Source organism: Hemitrygon akajei, chromosome 9, assembly GCF_048418815.1.
Source record: "Hemitrygon akajei chromosome 9, sHemAka1.3, whole genome shotgun sequence".
In the NCBI taxonomy this organism is placed as follows: Eukaryota; Metazoa; Chordata; class Chondrichthyes; order Myliobatiformes; family Dasyatidae; genus Hemitrygon; species Hemitrygon akajei.
In genome coordinates this window covers 70243180-70265082 of record NC_133132.1, presented here as the reverse complement: position 1 = coordinate 70265082, position 21903 = coordinate 70243180, and the positions used below count along the sequence as shown (strand labels likewise).

At 41.3% G+C, this 21903-nt stretch overlaps 1 long non-coding RNA gene across 1 annotated transcript; it reads right to left on the bottom strand.

Annotated features, from left to right (window-relative positions):
* Positions 1–1204: 1204 nt before the first annotated feature.
* LOC140732793 (uncharacterized) lies at positions 1205–18738 on the bottom strand. Its single transcript, XR_012100134.1, has 2 exons — positions 18595–18738; positions 1205–4124 (listed from the first exon to the last, which is right to left on the bottom strand). It is a non-coding gene; the product is annotated as an uncharacterized lncRNA (long non-coding RNA).
* Between the last annotated feature and the right edge of the window lie 3165 nt (positions 18739–21903).

The window sequence follows — 21903 nt, the reverse complement described above, 5'->3', positions numbered from 1 at the left end:
GGCCAAAGACTCTGCTGGTATACAGGATGTGGAAGTCTATGAGTTTTACTTGCCCCTTAACAGCTCATTTCCTGTGTACACATGTAGAATATTTTACATTCACAGGTAAATATCACTCTTTGTAACTGTATCACAAGGAAAGTCATTGATGAACCAGATGAAAATAATTGGCCAGAATACTGCACTGGGGCCAATTATCGTCCCACTGGGCAAAACAATATCAGACTAACCTAGTGGTTGCACCTCCCACTGCTATGGCCGTCCATGAAAGAATATATTCCATAAGGTTTATAAGGTGATGTTTAAGTCCGGTCAAGAAGGCGCCAGCATACAATGCTCCCTCAGTTGACGCATTCCAGAAAGCTCACAAAATTGTCCTTTTTTACTTCTTTTACATCAGTTTTCACCTTATTTGTGTTTCTGGGACCGTTAGAGCCTTTGATTTACAGTTTGGATATCATTTGAGTGATGCAGCGCCTTGCTGTCTCCTGAGAAAATTCCCGGAAGCAAGCGCATACCTGGACAGCCTCACCCATTCCTTTTCCGTTTTGTTGTGTGAGGGGTAGTGTTTGGGGATTTGATGTTCTGTTGTGTTAATTTTTGTGCAGGAGAGGGGTTTTTTGGGGTTCAATGTTCCTGTTCAATTTTGTGTGAGGAGGGGGGGTAGGGTTTGGAGTTGATTGGGATACCATTCTTCTTTGTGCAGGGTGTTTAGGTTTGTTGTTTCTATCTGAACAACTTTCATATTCTTTGTTTTGTGGCTCTCTGGAGAAGACAAATTTCAGAGTTGTAAATGGATACATGCTTTGATAATAAATGAACATTTGAACTTTTGAAAAGTGCTAAATGCCCATTTTTGATGATTATCAGTGTCCCAACTCTTGCAAAGCTCGGAATATAAGTCACCATTATGTCCAGTATCAGGACAAACTACATTTTTCTCTGTATTTCACTATGACTTCACCACCTCTTGAAATCCCCACCTGTGTCTTGTTACAGATTATTCCAAATTATCCAGAATTTTGTTCCATCTTGCATCCTCCAAAATCTTCCATCATTCAGATCTTTGTAACATCCATTTCAGCCTTAACTGCTTGTTTGCTTTACTCTGTGGCTACACATTTAGACACCAAAACTAAAAAGCTCATTTATGAAAATTGATTGTGTGGTGGAAAGTGAGAAAGATTATCTAATGCCACAGCAGGACATTCAGATTAGTTTATTGTCATGTACATCCAGAGTAAAGTTCACAGTGTAAATAGTATACATGCTAATAATAAATACAACAATCACAGCAACAAGCACAAAACAACAAAATGGTGCAAAAATATCAGTACAATCTGAAGCATTGCAAAACAAAATGCTAAAGTAGTAATAGTGGAATAACCAAAGGAAACAACTCATTTTGTTTGTCCAAGAACATGTCAGCACCACTAAAAGAATGTAAAAGAGATCATTGGTTCAGATGTCTGATAGTAGTGGGTAAGAATATGTTCTTGTGTCGGGTTGTATGGGCTTCCAAATTCCAATATCTTCTATCAGATTGTAGAAGAGAGAAAGGGGAATGGCCAGATGCCAGGCACCTTCGAAGGTTCTGTTAGCCTTCATGAAACAATGCACTGTGAAGATGGATTGAACTGAAGGAAGTGATGAGCCTGTGATGGCTTAGGCAGTATTTACTACTCTCCACAGGTTCCAACAGTCCAGAACAGAGCAGTTGCCAGACCAAGCTGATATTACCCATTGTTGAATTAGACTGTCTAATTGTTATTTTCTTTGCAGCTTAACAATTAATTACCTATTTGTATTTTTATAACTACGTGTATACATGTAACTGTTTAGTATGTTTCCCAGTGGCCACAGCATGCATATGCAAATATAATGGTTACATTTGTATAATTGTGGAAGCTTTTTTGGTATTACAATACAGTAGTTGAATAGGGGCTATCTGATTAGTTGGCAATGATTGTTGAATTTGAATGGAATGTTTATCTTTGTGGTATAAAAAGAGCTGAGTGATGCCTCCATCACTTTTTGCTTCTGTCCTTTCTGCTACTGCCTCTGCTCCTCTTATTGTCTGTTTTCAATTTTTGTTTGTTCTATTAAAGCTTAAAAAACAATAATGAAGCAACAAGTTTTGTGTCTCTTTTCCAACTTTTGAAAGAACCTTGGATTAAAAACATTAGAATCTAACACTATCAGGATCGTTCTATAGCATATCTGTAAAAGTTTAATATAATCATTATGTACAAACCAAATTTTCTTACTTGCCTAAGAAAGTACCTGTGCTTATGTGCTTCTTTGATTATCACATCAGTGTGAGTTGGACCAGGAGGGGTTGCTGGTTATGTGGATGCCAAGGAACTTAAAGCTGTCAGCCATCTTTACAGCATCTTTGTTGACAGCATCTCACAACAACCACCCCCCCCCCCCCACATTCTCACAGCTTCCTTAAGCCAACAACCAGATGACATGAGGGGCTAAGTTGTTGTTCTGACAACATGACTGATCTCTTCCCTGTACTTTGTCTCAGCATTGTTGATCCAGCCTATAACACTGTTGTCATCAGTGAATGGAACTGCATCTGGTCATAGGTATAAAGGAAATCAAGTAGAGAACTGAGCACACAGCATTGGGGCAAATTATTGTTAGAAGTCAGGATATAGCTCAGTAGGAAAGTTGGGGAAGGCAATGGCAGACATAATTTAATCTCCACAAGTGCGAAGTGATTCATTTTGAGACATCAAAAAGGGTTAGGGCATGTACTGTAAATGACAGACCACCAAGAAATGTTAATGAGCATAGGACCTACAAGTCCAAGTCCACTGCTTCCTGAAAGTGGCGACACAGGTAAATAGAGTTGTGAAGAAGACATATGATATACTTGCCTTCATGAATTGGGACACCATGTTGCAACTTTATAAAATACCAGTTAGACTGCACTTGTAATGAAATAGTTCTGGTCACCACACTATAGGAAGGATGTGCTTACATTGGGATGTTACCTGGATTGCAGGGCTGTAGTTTTTGGATAGAATGGACTTGTTTTCACTGGAGCAATGGAAGTTGAGAGAGTGACCTGATAGAAGTAGATAAGATTATGAGAGGCATATATAGGTCAAAATTCTTTTCTTATAGTAGGAATATCAAAAACAAGAGAGCATAGTTTTAAGCTGAAAAGTGTTTTGAGGAGGATCTGAGGGTTAAGCTTCTATTCACAGATAGTGGTTGATATCTGAAACAAGCTGCCAGCAGAGATGGTGGAAGCAGATACAATCACACATCTAAGAAGCATTTAGATAGATACCTCAGGGGGCAAAGTACAGGATATACAGTCCTAATTCAGGCAAAAGAGATTTGTGTACTGTAGATGGGCAAAAGTGTCAGCATGGATGTGGTGATTCTGTTACTTTCTCTGTAACTGTAACACTAAATTCTGCATCCTGTTATTGATTTTCCCTTTGTACTACTTTGATCTGCTTAGGTTTGGAATAATCCATCTGGATGGTATGCAAAACAAAGTTTTTCCACTGTACTTTGGTGCATGCAACAATAATACAACAATGACCAACTGTTTGTACAGGTACTCCTTGATACATAGTGGTTTTCCTTAAGAATCTTCTGTTATTATCTCAGCTTTTTAGCATCTGCAAAAATTTTCTTCAGGGAAAAGAGACCCTGAATTATTAAAGACAAATATTTTGAATAATTGATTTTTTTTGTAACAGAGCACAGGAACATGGCTAGGGTAATGGATTTTAAATTATACGGATGAAATTTACAAAACATTTAACAAGGTGCCATTTACTTTTGCTTGTCATTTCATTTCTGCTGATAATATCACTTCTCAAATCCATAACTCAAATTTTTCTCATTCCACTGTAGTTCATCTACAGAGCCAACATATTTATAGATAATGCAGGTAACACCAGTCTTGATTTCATACTACAGCACATCAGCTCCCCAGTACATATATCAAGATTCCTTTAGTTAATTTTAGTTCAGCCTTCAATACCATTATCCCTGAGCTTCTGTAAGATAAACTCTCCAGACCATCGTTGCAGCTGTCGTTGTTGGAGTGGCCAGAGGCAGAGTGATGATCTTGAGGCTTTAGCTCTTCAAGGCTTCAGTCAGAAAAAGCAAAGAAAAGAAAAGCTCAAGGATAAGTTTTTTTTTCCTTCCCTTCTTTATATATCCTCAGTTAGGACAGTAGAGATGCTATGCAGAATAGTTGAATGCTCCTTTTGCAGGATGTGGGAAGGCAGAGAGATCTCAAGTGTCCCTAACGACTTCAGCAGTGAGAAGTGCATCCAGCTGCAGTTCTAACAATCTACATTAAGGAGTTGGAACTGGATGAACTGTGGATCATTCAGGAGGATGAAGGGTGACAGATTGGACATTTAGAGAGGTACTTACACCCAAGGTCCAGGATACAGGACAGTAGGTGACAGTCAGGAAGGGGAAAGGGGTTAAGGACCCAAGTACCCAGTGCAGAGTACACCTGAGGCCATACCCCTCAATAACAGGTATATCACTTTGGATACTGTCATGGGGGAGGAGGCGGGGATGACCTAACAGAGGAAAGTCACAGTGATCGAGTCTCTGGCACTGAGTCTGGCTCTGTGATTCAGAAGGGAAAGGGGGAGAAGAGGCATGCTGTGATGATAGGGACTCATTCGTTATGGGAATGGACAGAAGTTTCTATGGGTGAGAACAAGATTCCCAGATGGTATGTTACCTCCTGGGTGTCAGGGTCTGGGATATCTTGGATCTAGTCCTCAGCATTCTTAAGTGGGAGGGTGAACAGCTAGAAGTCATGGTCCATGTAGGTACCAATGACATGGGTAGGACAATTGACAAGGTTCTACATAGGGAGTTCAGGGAATTAAGTTAAAGGGCAGGACATCCTGGGTTGTGATCTCAGGATTGCTACCTGTGCCGTGTGCTAGTGAGGCCAGGACTAGGAAGATTACACAGTTTAATATGTGGCTATGGAGTTGGTGCAGGAGGGAGGGCATAAGATTTTTGGATCATTAGGCTCTCTTCCAGGGAAGGTGGGACCTGTTCAGAAGGGATGGTTTGCACCTGAACTGGAGGAGGACTAATATTCTATGGGAAGACTTTTTAAGTGCTGAATGGTCGGGTTTAAACTAGAGTTGCAGTGGGATGGAACCCGAGTGCCAGAACAGTTAGTGGAGAGGTTATCAAGGCAGATGTTGGTAGGACCTCAGACAAAGTTAACTGTGACTACTGTCCTGAGCTGGGTATATTTCAATGCAAGAAATATCATAGGAAAAACATAGTGCTGAAGATGAGGTAGCTGGTTTACAATAAGAGGCAATGTGTAGTGAGGAGAGGCTGTTGATAGGGCAAAATTGTAGTCAACAGGATGAGTTTCAATGTAAAAGGCAGACAAAATCAAAAAGGGTGAAAACAGGACTGAAGGTGTTATATTTGAATGCATGCAGTATATGGAATAAGGTAGATGGACTTGTAGCATAGTTGTAAATTGGCACATTTATTGTTGTAGGCATCTCTGAATCATGGCTGAAAGAAGATTATAGCTGGGAGCTTAATGTCCAAGGAGACACAGTGTGTCGAAAGGAAGGCGTTGCTTTATTGGTCAAAAAATGGAAATCAAATCATTAGAAAGAGGTGAAATAGGGTCAGAAGGTGTTGAACCATTGTGGATAGAGCTAAAGAACTGCAAGGGTAAAAAGACTCTGGTGGGAGTTATATATAGACACCCCCCCAGACAGTAGTAAGGATGTGGTCTACAAATTACAATGGGAGATAGAAAATGCATGCCAAAAGGGCAATGATACAATAGTCATGGAGGACTGGTAAAATCAGGTTGGTGCTGGATTCCAGGATGAGAAATTTCTAGAGTGCCTATGAGATGGTTTTTTAGAGCAGCTCGTGGTTGAGCCCACTAGTGGATCAGCTATTCTGATTGGGTGTTGTGCAATGAACCAGAATTGATTAGAGAGCTTAAGATAAAAGAACCCTTAGGGGAAAGTAATCATACTATGATCAAATTCACCCTGAAACTTGAGGAGAAGCTCAAGTCAGATGTATCAGTATTACAGTGGAGTAAAGGGAATTACAGAGGCATGAGAGAGGAGTTGGCCAGAATTGATTGGAAAAGAACACTGGCAGGGATGACAGCAGAGCAGCAATGGCTGGAATTTCTGAAAGTAATTCGGAAGGCACAGGATATATACATCTCAAAGAGGAAGAAATATTCTGAAGGCAAGATGACACAACAGTGGCTAACAAGAGAAGTCAAAGCCAACATAAAAGCCAAAGAAAGAGCACATAATAGAGCAAAAATTAGTGGGAAGTTAAAGGATTAGGAAGCTTTTAAAAACCAACAGAAAGCAACTAAAAAAGTCATTAAGTAAGTAAAGATGGAATATGAAAGTAAGTTAGCCAGTAATATTAAAGAGGATACCAAAAGTTTCTTCAGATGCATATAGTGTAAAAGAGATGAGATTGGATATCAGACTGCTGGTATACTATGCTGGAGAGGTAGTAGTAGGGGACAAGAAAATGGCAGATGAACTGAGTAAGTATTTTGCATCAATTTTCACTGTGGAAGACACTAGCAATATGGCGGAAGAGCCAAGCGTCAGGGGTAATGAAATATGTGAAGTTACTATTACTAGAGAGAAGGTTCTTGGGAAACTGAAAAGTCTGAAGATAGGTAAGTCACCTGACCATACAGTGTACACCCCAGAGTTCTGAAAGAGGTGGCTGAAGAGATTGTGGAGGCATTAGTAATGACCTTTCAAGAATCACTAGATTCTGAAATGGTTCCAGAAGATGGGAAAATTGCAAATGTCACTCTACTTTTTAAGAAGGGAAGGAGGCTATATGTGAGACTCAGCAAGTACATCTCCACATCCCGCTCACTCAGCATTGCTGCACCACATGGGTGTGTTCTCTCCCCTCTCCTATTTGCTCTATACGCCAAAGTCTGTGTGTCCCGTGATCTATCAGTTAAACTAATAAAGTTTTGTGAATGACGCCATTGTCATTGCAGAGGTGATGAATCCAAGTACCACCAGGAAATAAACAAGTCAGTGTCCTGGTGCAATCACAACTACTTGGAGCTGAATGCCCCAAAACCATGGAGATGAATATTGACTGGAGGAGAACTGCGTCTCCTCTCCACCCACTCATCATCAAAGACTTTACAGTTATAAACATTTCAACATTCAGGTTCCTGGGCATAATTATTTTGTAGCACCTCATTTGAGAGAACCATATCTCTCTCACCAACAAAAAAACTCAGCTGAGAATATACTTCTTGCAACAGTTGGTAAAATTTAATCTTCCCCCGAAATTCTTGGTGTCTTTCTACACTGCCACCAAAGAGAGCATCTTCACATCAGCCATTACTGTCTGGTTTGGTGAAGCATCCTCCCACAATATATGAAAACTATAGCATACTGCCAGGTCAGCAGAAACGATCATTGGCTGCAGTCAACCTTCCCTGTAAGACTTGAATACATCTAGGAGAGATCATTGAAGACATTATCCACCCTGTTGTTTCCAAATGCTCCCTTCTAGAAAGTTCTATAGGGCTATTAAAACAAAAATACACATCTTAAAAGTTTCCTCCCCCAGGTAGTCAATCTGATCAACCATACTAGTTACTCTCTTCACCCCCCCCAGCCCATCTATTACCCCTTTTACTACCAACACTGTAAACACTAAATCACTTTTTAGAAAGCTGTTTACATTGTAAATACTTGCTGGTATTTATATATTTATGCACATTTATTCCATATATGTACTTTAACCTCTAACTTGTATGTTGTGTTTTGTTGCATGTTGTGCCAACACACCATAGCAGTTTCCTAATGCATGTAAATGTACATGCTGAGTAAAGGTCAAAGTAAGTTTATTATCAAAGTACATGTATGCCACCATATGCAACCCTGAGATTCATTTTTTGTGTGGGCATATGTAGTAAATCCAATAACCATAACAGAATCACTGGAAGACTGCATCCATCTGGACAGACAACCAACGTGCCAAAGACAACAAACTGTACAAATACAAAAGAAAAAATAATTAATAAATAATCAATAAATATTGAGAACATGAGATGAAGCATCCTTGAAAGTGACTCCACAGGTTGTGGGGATTGTTGAGTGTTGGGGTGAAGTCTGGTTCACCCCAATGGTTGAGGGGTGATAACTGTTCCTGAACCTGGTGCTGTGGGTTCTGAGGCTCCTGTACCTTCTTCCTCATGGCAGCAGTAAGAAGACAGCATGGGCTGGATGGTGGGGTTCTTGATGATGAATGCTTCTTTCCTGCGACACCGTTCCTTGTAGATGTGCTCAATTGTGGAGAGGGATTTGCCCGTGATGGACAAGGCTGTATCCACTACTTTCTGTAGGTGTTTCTGTTCAAAAGGGCATTGATGTTTCCATACTTGGTTATGATGCAACCAGTCAAAATACTCTCCACCATACATCTACGGAAATTTGTCAAAGTTTTAGATGTCATCCATGATCCTAAAGTTGATCCGCATCAGCAAGAATCGGAGTTTGTGGTAGACAGATCATTATTCCTGATGAGTTGCAGCAACAGTGATGTCTGGAACAAAAGAATGTGTGCATGGTGCCCTAATGCGTGGGGCAGTTTGGGACAAAGGAATGTAGAATCTCAAGCTTTACAAACAGAAGCAGATTTCAAGAGCAAGCAGGCAGGTTATTGCTGAAGAGTTGTGCCCTATTCTAGATGTCACACTTTAGGAAAAGGGTATTTAAAATCATGAATTGAATTGAATTGGCTTTATTACTTACATCCTTCATATACACGAGGAGTAAAAATCTTTATGTCTCCGTCTAAATGTGCAATGTGCAATTTATAGTAATTTGTAATAACTAATATGTACAACAGGACAGACAATATAATCAAGAAATACAATTGTATCAGCATGAATTAAGCAGTCTGATGGCCTGGTGGAGAAGTTGTCCCAGAGCCTGTTGGTCCTAGCTTTTATGTGGTACCATTTCCCGGATTGTATGCAGCTGGAACAGTTTGCGGTCAGGGTGACTCGAGTCCCCAGTGATCCTTCGGGCCCTTTTTACACACCTGTCTTTGTAAATATCCTGAATAGTAGGAAGTCCACATCTACAGATGTGCTGGGCTGGCCGCACCACTCTCTGCAGAGTCCTGCGATTGAGGGAAGTACAGTTCCTATACCAGGCAGTGATGCAGCTAGTCAGGATGCTCTCAATTCTGCCCCTCTAGAAAGATCTTAAGATTTGGGGGCCCATACCAAACTTCTTCAACCGTCTGAGGTGAAAGAGGCGTTGTTATGCTTTTTTTCCACCAAACAGCCGGTGTGTACAGACCACGTGAGATCCTCGGTGATGTGTATGCCGGAGGAACTTAAAGCTGTTCATCCTCTCAACCATTGATGTCAATACGGGTTAGCCTGTCTCCATTCCTCCTGTAGTCCACATCCAGCTTCTTTGTCTTTGTCAGAATAAATAGAGCCTTCCCTTTAGGATATTGAATAAGGGAATTTAACAAAGTTGCTTGACGTTCAGAATGAAGTAGTTAGATTCAATACTGGCTTAGCAGGAAAAGCCAGAGAGTGACATTAGATGGTTGTCTCTATGACTGGAGGGCTGTGACTAGTGCTGTGCTGCAAGGTACATATTGTCACTAATGACATGGGTAGGAAAAGCGAGAAGATCCTGAAGAAAGAATTTAGAGAATTGGGTAGAAAACTGAAAAGCAGGACCTCTAGGGCCAAAATCTCTGGATTGTTGCCTGTGCCACGTACCACTGAGGTAAGGATAGGGTGCTTTGGCAGATGGATGTGTGGCTGAGAAACTGGTGCAGGGGGCAGGGTTTATTCGGGATCATTGGGATCTCTTCTGGGGAAGGTACGACGTGCACAAACGGGATGTGATACACCTGAACCCAAGGGGACCAATATTCTTGCAGACAAGTTTGCTAGAGCTGTCAGGGAGGGTTTAAACCAATTTGGCAGGGGGATGGGAACCAGAATGATATGCCAAGGACGGGGCAGGGGTATACAACTACTTTTTAGATGCAGTGTACAGTGAGACTGTCAGGAAGGACAGGGAGTTGATAGGGCAAAATTGCAGTCAATGGGATGAGTTACAATGTAAAAGGGGGACTAAATTGAAAAGAGTGACAGATACAGGACTGAAGGTGTTATATTTGAATACATAACAGTATATGGAATAAAGATGACAATCTTGTAGCACAGTTAGAGATTGGCAAGTATGATGTTGTGGGCATCACTGAGTTGTGGTTGAAAGAAGATTATATTTGGAAGCTTAGCATCCAAGGACACACATTGTATTGAAAGGACAGGCAGGTAGTCAGAGGTGTATGGCTCTGTTGGTAAAAAAAATGAAATCAAATTTGTAGAAAGAGGTAATGTAGGATTGAAAGATGTAAAATCCTTATGAGTAGAGTTAAGAAACTGCAAGGGTAAAAAGATACCGATGGGCTTCCGAACAGCAGCCAAGATGTGGCCTACAAATTACAACAAGAGATAGAAAAGGCATGTCAAAAGGGCAATGTTACGATAGACATGGGGGAATTTCAATATGCAGATTGATTGGGAAAATCAGGTTGGCGCTGGATCCCAAGAAAAAGAATTTGTAGAATGCCATCAAAATGGCTTTTTAGAGCAGCTTTTGGTTGAGCTCACTAGGTGATCAACTATTCCGTAATGAACCAGATTTGTTCAGGGAGTTTTAGGTAAAAGAACTCTTTGGAGGCAGTGATCATAATATGATTGAATTCACACAGCAATTTGAAAGGGAGAAGCTAAAGGCAGACGTATCAGTATCACAGTGGAGTAAAGGGAACTACAGAGGCATAAGAGAGGAGCTGGCCAAAGTTGATTGGAAGGGGACACTAGCAGGAATGACAACAGAGCAGCAATGGCTTCAGTTTCAGGGAGCAATTTGGAAAGCACAGGATAGATAATCCCATAGAAGGAGTATTCCAAAGGCACAATGACAAAACTGTGGCTAACAAGAGAAGGCCAAAATAAAAACAAAAGACAGGGCATAAAATAGAACAAAAATTAGTGGGAAGTTAGAGAATTTGGAAACTTAAAAATCAACAGAAGGCAAACAAAAAAGGCTATAAGGGGAGAAAAGATGAAATATGAAGGTAAGGTAGCTAACAATATTAAAGAGGATAGCAAATGTTTTTTTTTCCAGATATAGAGTAAAAAAAGAGGTGACAGCTGGAAAATGACACTGGAGAGGTAGTAGTTGGGGACAAGGAAATGACAAATGAACTGAAGAAGTATTTTGCATCAGTCTTCACTGTGGAAGAAACCAGTAATTTGCAGGAAGTTTGTAAGTGTCAGAGGGCAGAAGTGACTGCAGTTGCTATTACTAGGAAGTACATGCTTGGGAATCTGAAAGGTCTTAAGGCAGATATGTCACCTGGACTAGATAGACTACACTCCTGGGTTCTGAAAGCAGTTGCTGAAGAGATTGTGGAGGCTTTAGTAATGATCTTTCAAGAATTAATAGATTCTGGAATGGTTCCAGAGGACTGGAAAATTGCATGTATCTCTCTACTCTTTGAGAAGAGAGGTATGCAAAAGAAAGGAAATTATAGGCCAGTTAGCCTTTATCTCAGTGGTTGGTTGGGAAATGGTTGGAGCTGATTGCTAAGGATGTGCTTTCTGGATTCTTGGAGGCACATGATAAAAAAAAGGCCTAAGTCAGCATAGGTTCCTTAAGGGAAAATCTTGTCTAACAAATCTGTTAGAATTTTTTGAAGAAATGTTGGTGGATGTTGTATACTTGGATTTTCAGGAGGTCTTTGACAAGGCGCCATACATGAGGCTACTTAACAAGGTAAGAGGCCATGGTATTACAGGAAAGATACTAGCATGGATAGAGCATTGGCTAATTGGCAGGAGGCAGAGAGTTGGAAGAAAGAGAGTCTTCTTTTGACTGGCTGCCAGTGACTAATGGTGTTCCGCAGGTGTCGATGTTGGGACCACTTCTTTTTATATTGTATGTCAATAATTTGGATGATGGAATTGATGGCTTTGTGAACAATACAAAGATAGGTGGAGGGGCAGGTAGTATTGAGGGAACAGGAAAGCTGCAGAAGGACTTAGACAGATTAGGAGAATGGGCAAAGAAGTGGCGAATGGAATACAATGTTGAGAAGTATATGGTCATGCACTTTAGTAGAAGGAGTAAAAATATAGACTATTTTCTATATGGGGAGAAAATTCAAAAACCCAAGGTGCTTCAGGCTTAGGAGTCCTCATGTAGGATTCCATTAAAGTTAATTTGCAGGTTGAGTCGGTGGTGAGGAAGGCAAATGTAACATTGGCATTAATTCTGAGAGGGCTAGAATATAAAAGCAAGGATGTAATGCTGAGGCTTTATAAAGCATTGGTCAGACCACACTTGGAATATTGCAAGCAATTTTGATAACTATTGGGAGTATTTTATAGGTTTCCCAATATCAACATGAAGAATGCGCAGATAAGCAAGCAGATTTTGTAAAGGTGCAAGAATAATGAAGTTGCTGTCATGCATGACTTCAATTTCCATAATACTGATTGGCACCTCCTTAGAACAAAAGGTTTAGGTGGGTCAAAATGTATTACGTGTCTAGAAAGAATTCCTGACACAGTATGTAGGCAGGCTGACTAGAGGAGAGCCCATATTGGATCTAATACAAGGCAATGAACCTGATCAGGTAACATAAATCTTGGTGAGTGAGCATTTTAGAGAACATGATCACAACTCTTGACCTTTAGCATAGCAATGAACAAGGATATAAGCAGACAATATGGGAAGTTATTTAATTCAGAAGGGCTAGTTATGACGGCATTAAGACAGCAGCTTGGGGCAAATGTTCTCAGGGAAATGTACAGCAGAAACATGGGAGTTGTAGAGGGACAACTTGTATGGGATTCTGGATTGGTTTGTCCCACTGAGACAGGGAAAGGATGGTAGGGTGAAGGAACCACATTGATTAGAGAGGTGGAACATTTAGTCCGAAGGAATGAGGAAGCAAAAATCAGATAAGGCTCTTGAGAGTTAAGATAGCCAGAAGAGGCATAAAAATGGACTTAGAAGAGCTAGAATGGGATATGAGAAGGCCATAGTGAGTAGGATTATCCCCAAGGCATTCTACCCATACATGAAGAACATGTGAAGACTAAAGTGAGACAAGAGTGAGGATACACCACTCAGGATAATGAAGAATTCAAGTGCCTGGAGGTGGAAGAGGTGGGCGAAGGGGTTCTAGGTTTTTTAGGGAAGTAAGAGAATAGATTGCTGGGGTGTTGACAATGATATTTGCATCCTCCCTGGCCACAGGAGTAGTACCAGAGAATTGGAGGATGGCAGGTATTGTTCTGTTATTCACAGAAGGTAATAGGGATAACGCTGGGCATGATAAACTAGTGAGTCTTATGTCAGAGGTGAGCAAACTAATGAAGAGGATTCTTAGGGACAGGATATATGAGCATTTGGAGAAGCATTGTCTTATTAGAGATAGTCAGTATGGCTTTGTGAAAATCAGGTCATTGGGTATATTCAAAGTGAAGGTTGATAGATATTTGATTAATAAGGTCATCGAAAGTTATGGGGAGAAGGCAGAAAATGGGGTGGAGAGGGACAATATAGATGGCATATATTCTACCTGGAGGTTGGTGACTAGTGGTGTTCTGCAGGGATCTGGTCTGGGATCCCTACTCTTCGTAATTTTTATAAGACTTGGATAAGGAATTGGAAGGGTAGGTTAGTAAAGTCTGCAGATGACACAAAGGTTTGTGGTGTTGTGAACAGTGTAGAAGTTTGTCATAGGTTACAGCAGGATATAGACAGATTGCAGAGCTTGTTGAAGTGGCAGATGGCTTTCAATCCAGCAAAGTGTGAAATGACACACTTTGAAAGATTGAACTTGAAGACAGAGTACAAGGTGAATGTATCAGGAAGCTTAGCAGTGCAGAGGAACAGATGGATCTTGGAGTCCAAAATCCCTCAAAGTTGCCATGTAAGTATAGTTAAGAAAGCACATGGTGTGCTGGCCTTCATTGACCAGGGGATTGATTTCAAAAGCCATGAGATAATGTTGCAGCTTTATGTAGATCTGGTAAGACCATACTGAGGTTTGTGTTCAGTTCTGATCACCTCCTTATAGGAAGGATGTGAAAGCTTTAGAGATACTAACTCAGTATTTCCCCATCAATATTCACCAAGAAGAAGGACATGAGGGACAGTACGATCATGGAAGAGTTGTGCTGATATTCTACTAGGTCATAGTGACATCAAGAGAGAGCAAATGGGACTGACATAGATAGGCATCTTGGTCAGTATAGTTGGTTTGTTTACATCCTGTATGACTTAAGTTGCACCTCACTGATCATGCAGTTTGCTCTGTGAAAGAACTATTCAGCTAGTCCAATCTGCCACTCATTTCCCATGCACTTGCAATTACTTCTCTTTCAAGTGCTTAATTCCTTTTGAAGGTTACTGCTGAATCTGTTTCCACGGCACTTTCAACATGCCAGATCCTGACTACATGTGTTATAAAGAAACACTGCCTCATGTCTCTGGGTCTTGTCAACAATTTTAAATCTGTGCCCTCCTATTACAGAGTCTTTAACCATTTAAAAATGTGTCTCTCAATTGACATGATTTTGATTGCCTTTGTCAAGATTGCACCCCCCCCCCCCACCTCTCCAGTCTCCACTAAATGCAAATCTTCATTCCCTGGTAATATCTCCAGAGGTAGTGTCTGGAACAGGATGAAATCCTTTAGCTAGGGCTGACAGCTTTTTTCTTACATGCATTCAATACTCGGTGGCCTCTTTATTAGGTATTTCCTGTACCTAATCAAGTGGCCACCGAGTGTGTGCTCATGGTCTGCTGCTGTAGCCCATCCACCTCAGGGTTCAGAGATGCTCTCCTGCACACCACTTTTATGATGCATGGTTATTTGAGTTACTGTTGTCTTTCTTTCAGCTTGAACCAATCTGGCCATTCTCCACTGACCTCTCTCATTAACAAGGTGTTTTCACCAAGCGAACTGCTGCTCATTGGATGTTTTTTGCTTTTCACACCATTATCTGTAAACTCTAGAGACTGTTGTGCACGAACATCACAGCAGATCAACAATTTCAAAACCACCCTGCCTGGTACCAACAATCATTCCATGGTCAAAGTGATTTAGATTACTTTTCTTCCCCATTCTGATGTTTGGTCTGAACAACATCTGACCATGTCTATTTGCTTTTGTGCATTGAGTTGCTGCCACATTATTGGCTGACTAGAAATGTGCATTAACGAGGTGTACAGGTGTACCTAATAAAGTGACCACTGGGTATACATATTCTTGTCTTCGTGCGTTATTAATCTGTTTTATCAACCTGTTCTGCCTCTTCCATCAAACACCCCTTCTAAACCTGCACAAAGGTCCTTCATAGAACGGTACAGCATAGTAGAGACCCTTCGGCCCATGATGTTGTGTCAACCTGTATAAACCTAGTCCACGATCAATATAACCCTTCCCTCCTACTCAGCTCTTAGCCCTATATTTTTCCATGTGCTTACCCATGAGCCTCTTAAATCTCGCTATTGTATCTGATTTAAGGGCATTAATTTGGTAGATGGTAGTGTTTTCCCCAGGGTATAGGGGTCCAAAACTAGGGGGCATAGATCTAGGGTTAGCAGGAAAGATTTTAAAGGGATTTGATGGACAACGTTTTCATCTGAGGCTGGTGAGTAAATGGAATGAGCTGCAAGAGGAATTGGTTAACAGAGGTACAGTTGTATCATTTAAGGAATTCTTGGGTAGGTACATGCAGGAGCAGGTCCTAGAGAGATGTGCTGAATGCAGGGAATTGGGATTAGCTGGGTGGGCATTATGGCCAGCATGGACTCATTGGGATGAAGAGCCTGTATAACTTTATCTCACCCACTTCCTCTGGCTCAAAACTTGTTTTAATGTACATATGTATAAAATCTTTGGTATTCTTCTTAGTCCTACTTGCTAGGGACATTTCATGGCCTCTTTATTCCCCATTTAAGTGCTTTCCTGACTCCTTTATATTCCTCAGTGGACCTGTCCAAATTCAGCTTCCTAAACTTTGTATATGCCTGTTTTTTGACAATATTTGCAATATCTCTCAGCATCCAAAGTTCCTGAACTTTACCATCATTGTCTTTCTTCCTCACAAGAATATGTTGGTCCTCAAGTCTGACCAGCTGATCTTACAACAACCACTTGTCAGATGTGGATTTACCCATTAACTGCCGCTTCTAATCTATTCTCCCCAACTCCTGCCTGATATCGTTGTCAATAGTCTTTCCCCAAGTTAGCATTTCCCCCCAATGTCTGGTCTTATCTTTATCCATAACAATTTAAAAACCTAAGGAGTAATGATCACTGTTCCCAAACATTTTCCCACTGAAATTCCAATCATCTGGCCAGGTTAATTTCCAAATACAAAGTATAAAGTAGCTCCTACCCTGGTTGGACTGCCTGAATATTATGCCAAAAACCCTCCTAGATTTTTGCTCCATCTACGCCTATGAGGGAATCCCAGTCACAGTTCCATAAACCTCTGTTGTCCAGAAATACCGATTGGATTTGCATTTCCTCATGGGCTAACAGCAAAACCTGCATTTAAGATCCTCAGTCTCCTATTTGATTCCTTCCAATTCTTCACCTTCCATATCTACCCCACCCCACCATGAGCTCTCTATAACTACCACAAGATTCCCATACCTTCAACTCTGAGCTCTTTGTCATCAACTCTTCCTTCACGCTAACATTGGAAATCATACTCCCCTCCATCTCATATTCTATCCTCCCACCCACTTGTCATTTTCTAACCTCAAAACCTGACTGACAGTATTGGGTCGGCCTCTCCTGTCTTGACACTGTATCCAAGTCCACAGCTCCCTGAAAGTGCCCATGCAAGCCGGTGGGGTGGCAAAGAAGGTATGTGGCATGCTTGCTTTCATTGGTCGGAGCATTGAGTATAACAGTAAAGAAGTCATATTGCAGCTACTGTATATAATACTTCACCCCAAGGGTAAAAAAAGTCAAATACTAGCAGACATACATTTAAGGTGGGAGGGGGAAAGTTCTTCTCTCAGAGTGTTAGGTGTCTGGAACATGGGCCAGGGGTGATGGTGGAAGAAGAGATGGCAGTGATATTTAGGAAGCTGTTAGACACATGAATATGCAGCATTATGCTTTGTAACTCCAGAAACTAATCGCAAGAAAAACAGAGGTTCTCACAAATGATGTGGTGGCATAATGATGTATGCCATTCACATACTTCTTATATGTAACCCACAATAACTTATGCAAACAACAAAGAATGCTTCAAACAACACATTCACAATACTTCAACTATTACTGAAATACAAAACACACTACATACAAGGAATGGATCATGTGCAGGCAGAAGTGATTGGTCAAATCAGCATTGTGTTTGGCACAGATATTGAGGATGGGATGGCCTGTGCCATATTGTTCTATGTTCTATCATTTTTCTGACTGTGAAGCACCTTACAATGATTTTAAAAGTACTATATAACTGTAACTTAAATATGTTGCTGTTTCTTACCATTGGCCAACCATGTGACAACTCCATGCCCCTCTTGTTAGACGCTTCTGATAATCCACGTTCCTTTAATCTGTTACAGATCCATCCTTAAATCATTCATTCTATTTGCCAGGACTTGCTTTTACTAACTTCATGTGACTTCATTAACCATTCATTTAAATCATCTATCAATATGTGCCTTTGGGAGTTCTAGAGTGTTCCACTGAATAATTTCTGGCCTCCCAGCAGCAACCATATCTTTGGTGGACTATTAAATGCTTTCATTTCCTCTAAACAGGATGCAATGCCACCATTGACCCTTCACTCATTGGTCTCAACTTCCTGTTTTGAAGAACCAATTCCTTTTCTGGTTAATTCTGCAATTGCTTCATTTCCTGTTCTAATGTTAAGTTAGTGACCTGAAATGTTAACCCTGTTTATCTACCTGCTGAGAATTCCTGCATTTTCGGTTTTCTTGCTCACACCCTTCTTTGACCTTCCATTCTGAACTGTACACTGCTGTCTATCTTTATCCTCCTCAATGACATGATATACTTTCATTTCCAATGCAGCCTCTGCTCAGCCTTTCTCTTTTGCACTGCTTATGAAACATTCTTGCTTTTCAGATTCATGAAATCATGGGATGATATGGCATAGGAGTAGACCCAGCCAATTTGTGCTGGCTCTTTCAAAAACATCCCAGTTAGTCTTTCCCCCTTCAAGGTTTGAAGCATTTCCCTTTCGGGCTGCACTGAAGCAATAACACTGCAAATCCTGGCCATTCACTGCACAAAAATGTGCTTCCTCATCTCATCCCTGAATCCTCACCAGTCACCTTAAACTTGTATGTGTGATTAGCAGACTCATTATCAAAAAATGTTGATGTTAAAATATTTATACCTGAGAAATGAAAAATCTTTCTATACGTATGCAAATTTAATTGAAAATGCTGTCACTAATCAGGACAGGCTACTTACTCCACACTTCCTTCCTACAGGACATCATGTTGGTTCCACGTCCTCTGTGTATCTGACGTCCTTACATACTGTCAGATGGCAGCCACTAATTTCCAATCTGCCAGATGCTGGATTCCACACCTTCCTCTGCAACTGGTTACTTGATTTCCTGACTAGCAGACTGCAATCAGTAAAGACAATCACAGCTTATCTATGGTTAGGAACATAGAAACATAGAAAACTTACAGCACAATACAGGCCCTTCAACCCATGATGCCGTGCCAAACATGTACTTACTTTAGAAATTACCTAGGGTTACCCATAGCCCTCTATTTTTATAAGCTCCATGTATCTATCCAGGAGTCTCTTAAACATCCTATCGCATCCACCCCCACCACCATCACTGGCAGCCCATTCCACGCACTCACCACCCTCTGCGTAAAAAAACTTACCCCTGACATCTCCTCTGTACCTACTTCCAAGCACCTTAAACCTCTCAACACTAATAACCTATCATTAACAGTTTGTCCAGGTCCAGCCATATGGACACGACCAGCAAGAAAGCACAATATCATCTCTACATCCTCAGAAGGCTAAGGAAACTTGGCAAGTGCCCAATAACTCTTATCAAATTTATAGACGCACCATAAAAAGCAGTCAACCTGGATGGATCACAGCCTGATACAGAAACTGCAAGGAATTGCAGAGAGTTGTGAACACAGCCCAGTCCATTTCAGAAACCAGTCTCCCCCCTTTGACTCTGTGTACACTTCCTGCTGCCTCGGAAAAGCAGATAATGTGATCAAAGACTCCTCCCACCCCGATCATTCTCACTTCGCTCCTCTCCCATCAGGCGGAAGATAAAAGCAAGAAGCACCAAGCTCAAGGGCAGATTCTACCTCACGGTTTTCAGAGTCTTGAACAGACTCCTCATGGACTGAAAGACAACTCTTGAATTTGTAATCTCCCAAACTACATTGTGCTTTATCTTCCAACACGCACCACACTTTCTCTGTAACTGCTTTTTGTTTTCTTTTTCCTACCTCAGTGTACTTATGTATCAAAAGCTTTTCCGTGTATCTCAGTATACGTGATCATAATAAATCAACAAAATACACTTCCACCTCTTCTCCATTTGTAATCCTTCAGGAATGACGATTGCTTTGGTTTTATGGGTTCTGAGGTGGTAATGGAGGCTCAGATTGTGGTAAGGAGGCTCACTGCTTCTATTGCTTACTCAGGTCCCCTGTGTGCCCCTGATACATGGACCCAAGGGGCAAGCATTTGGCCAGATTCTCATCAACCAAGGAGTCTTTGAGTGCACCCCTGAACTTTTTCCTCTGACTACCTGTGATGGAGCTAGGAGAAGAGAATCTGTTTTGGAGATCTGGTTTCAGGCATGTCTAGTGATGAGGTCTGCCCAATGGAAGCAACTGAACCTCACTAGGCCCTCAGTGGCAGGGATATTGATATAGAATCAAGATCACCTGATCTCAATAGTTGAGCTGCAGTAGTAAATTGCTTTATAATTGTCACATGTACTGAGGGACAGTGAAGAGCTTGTCTTGCATACTGTTCACACACATCAATGCATTGAGGTAGTACAAAGGAAAACCATAACAGAATGCAGAATAAAGTGTTCCTGTCACAGAGAAAGTGCAGTGCAGGCAGATAATAAGGTACAAGTCCATAACAAGGTAGGCTGTCAGGTTATGAGTCCATCTTGTACTAGGGGACTTTTCAGTAGTCTTACAATAGTGAGACAGAAGTTATTCTGAGCACGGTGACACGTGCTTACAGGCTCTTGTATCTTCTGCCCAATGGGTGTGGGAGAGAGAATGTCTGAGGCGGGTGGGGTCTTTGATTTTGCTGGCTGCTTTTACTGAAGCTGTAAGAAGTGTAGACAGAGTTCTGTTGGGGAAGCTGGTTTCATTAGTACAGATGACATAATGTTTGTGAATCCTCAAAGGCCAAGCTCCAAGCCATTGTTAACTCCTTCACTGACAAAGGTCCTCCATCAACCTGCCTTCATTGCACCACTCTACTCCCTGACAAAAATGATTCATGGCAACTCTCAGGAAAATGTTAACCACTTTCCATGTCTCAGCAAAGGTAGCCATCCATAATGACCATAGCAGAACAGCCTTCAGTTAATCAAGGAAAAGACCAAGACACCCAACTCATGGTCTACAAGAGGAGCAGTGACCTGTACCCTCCTAATGTTTCTGAGTCCTGGACTCCCTAAAGCAGGCATCTTGGGCACTGGAAAAATACCAGGAGCAGTCTCAATAGGGAGGATAAACCAATCACAAATTGGCATCAAGAATTACAGAGGGATCTTGATTAGCTGTGCAAGTGAGTCAAGGAATGGAGTTTAATTCTGATAAGTAAAAAGTGCTGCAATTTGGGAAAACAAATCATGGTGAATGGTAGATTTTGGGGAGTGCTTTAGAGCAGGAATACAAGAAGATGGTTCCCTGAAAGTTCCGCAGGTAGAAAGGTTGGAGAAGGCTTTTGGCACTCCAGCCTACATCGTTCACAGCACTGAGTGTACAAGTTGGGATATTGTGTTGCAGTTGTTAAGACCACATACGGAATATTGTGTTCACTTCTAGTCACCCTGCTATAGGAAAGATGCCATTAAGCTCGAAACAGCACAAAAGAGATATACAAGGATGTTACCAAGAGTTGAGGGATTGCATTTTAGGGAGAGATTGAGCAGGTGGGGACTTTATTCACAAGAATGGAAGAGCTCTGGTGATGTTACAGAGCTGTATAAAATCATGGGGTGGGGGCACAGATAGGGTAAATGCACAGTGTTTTTTCCAGGGTTGGGGTATCAAGATCTAGAGGACATCAAAAGAGCGGGGCGGGTGGGAAGAGATTTGATAGGAATCTGAGGGACAACTTTTCCACTTTGTTTACATTTGGGCTTTTCCAATGAAGCTCCCTGCCATCAGTACTGCCTCTTCCCTTTAGCCACTTCACCTGAACACCAACCCCTACCATGTTAGTTTAAAACCCGTAAACATCTAGTTAACTATTCACTGAATCATTGGTCCTAGATCTGTCCAATAGTTTAGTGGAGAAGCTCTTCTCCCCCATTTCTGGTACTGATATTCCATGAATCAAGACTCCCTTCACCCGTGGAAAATCAGCAGACTGCAGATCCTGGAAACTTGGAACTCTCCCTTCTTGCTGCTGCCCTCGGGGAGGCGATACAGGAGCCCCAGGTCCCACACCACCAGGTTCAGGTATAGTTATTTTTCTTAACCATCAGAAGAGGGGTTAACTTCACTCATTCTGACTTTGAGCTGATCCCACAACCTA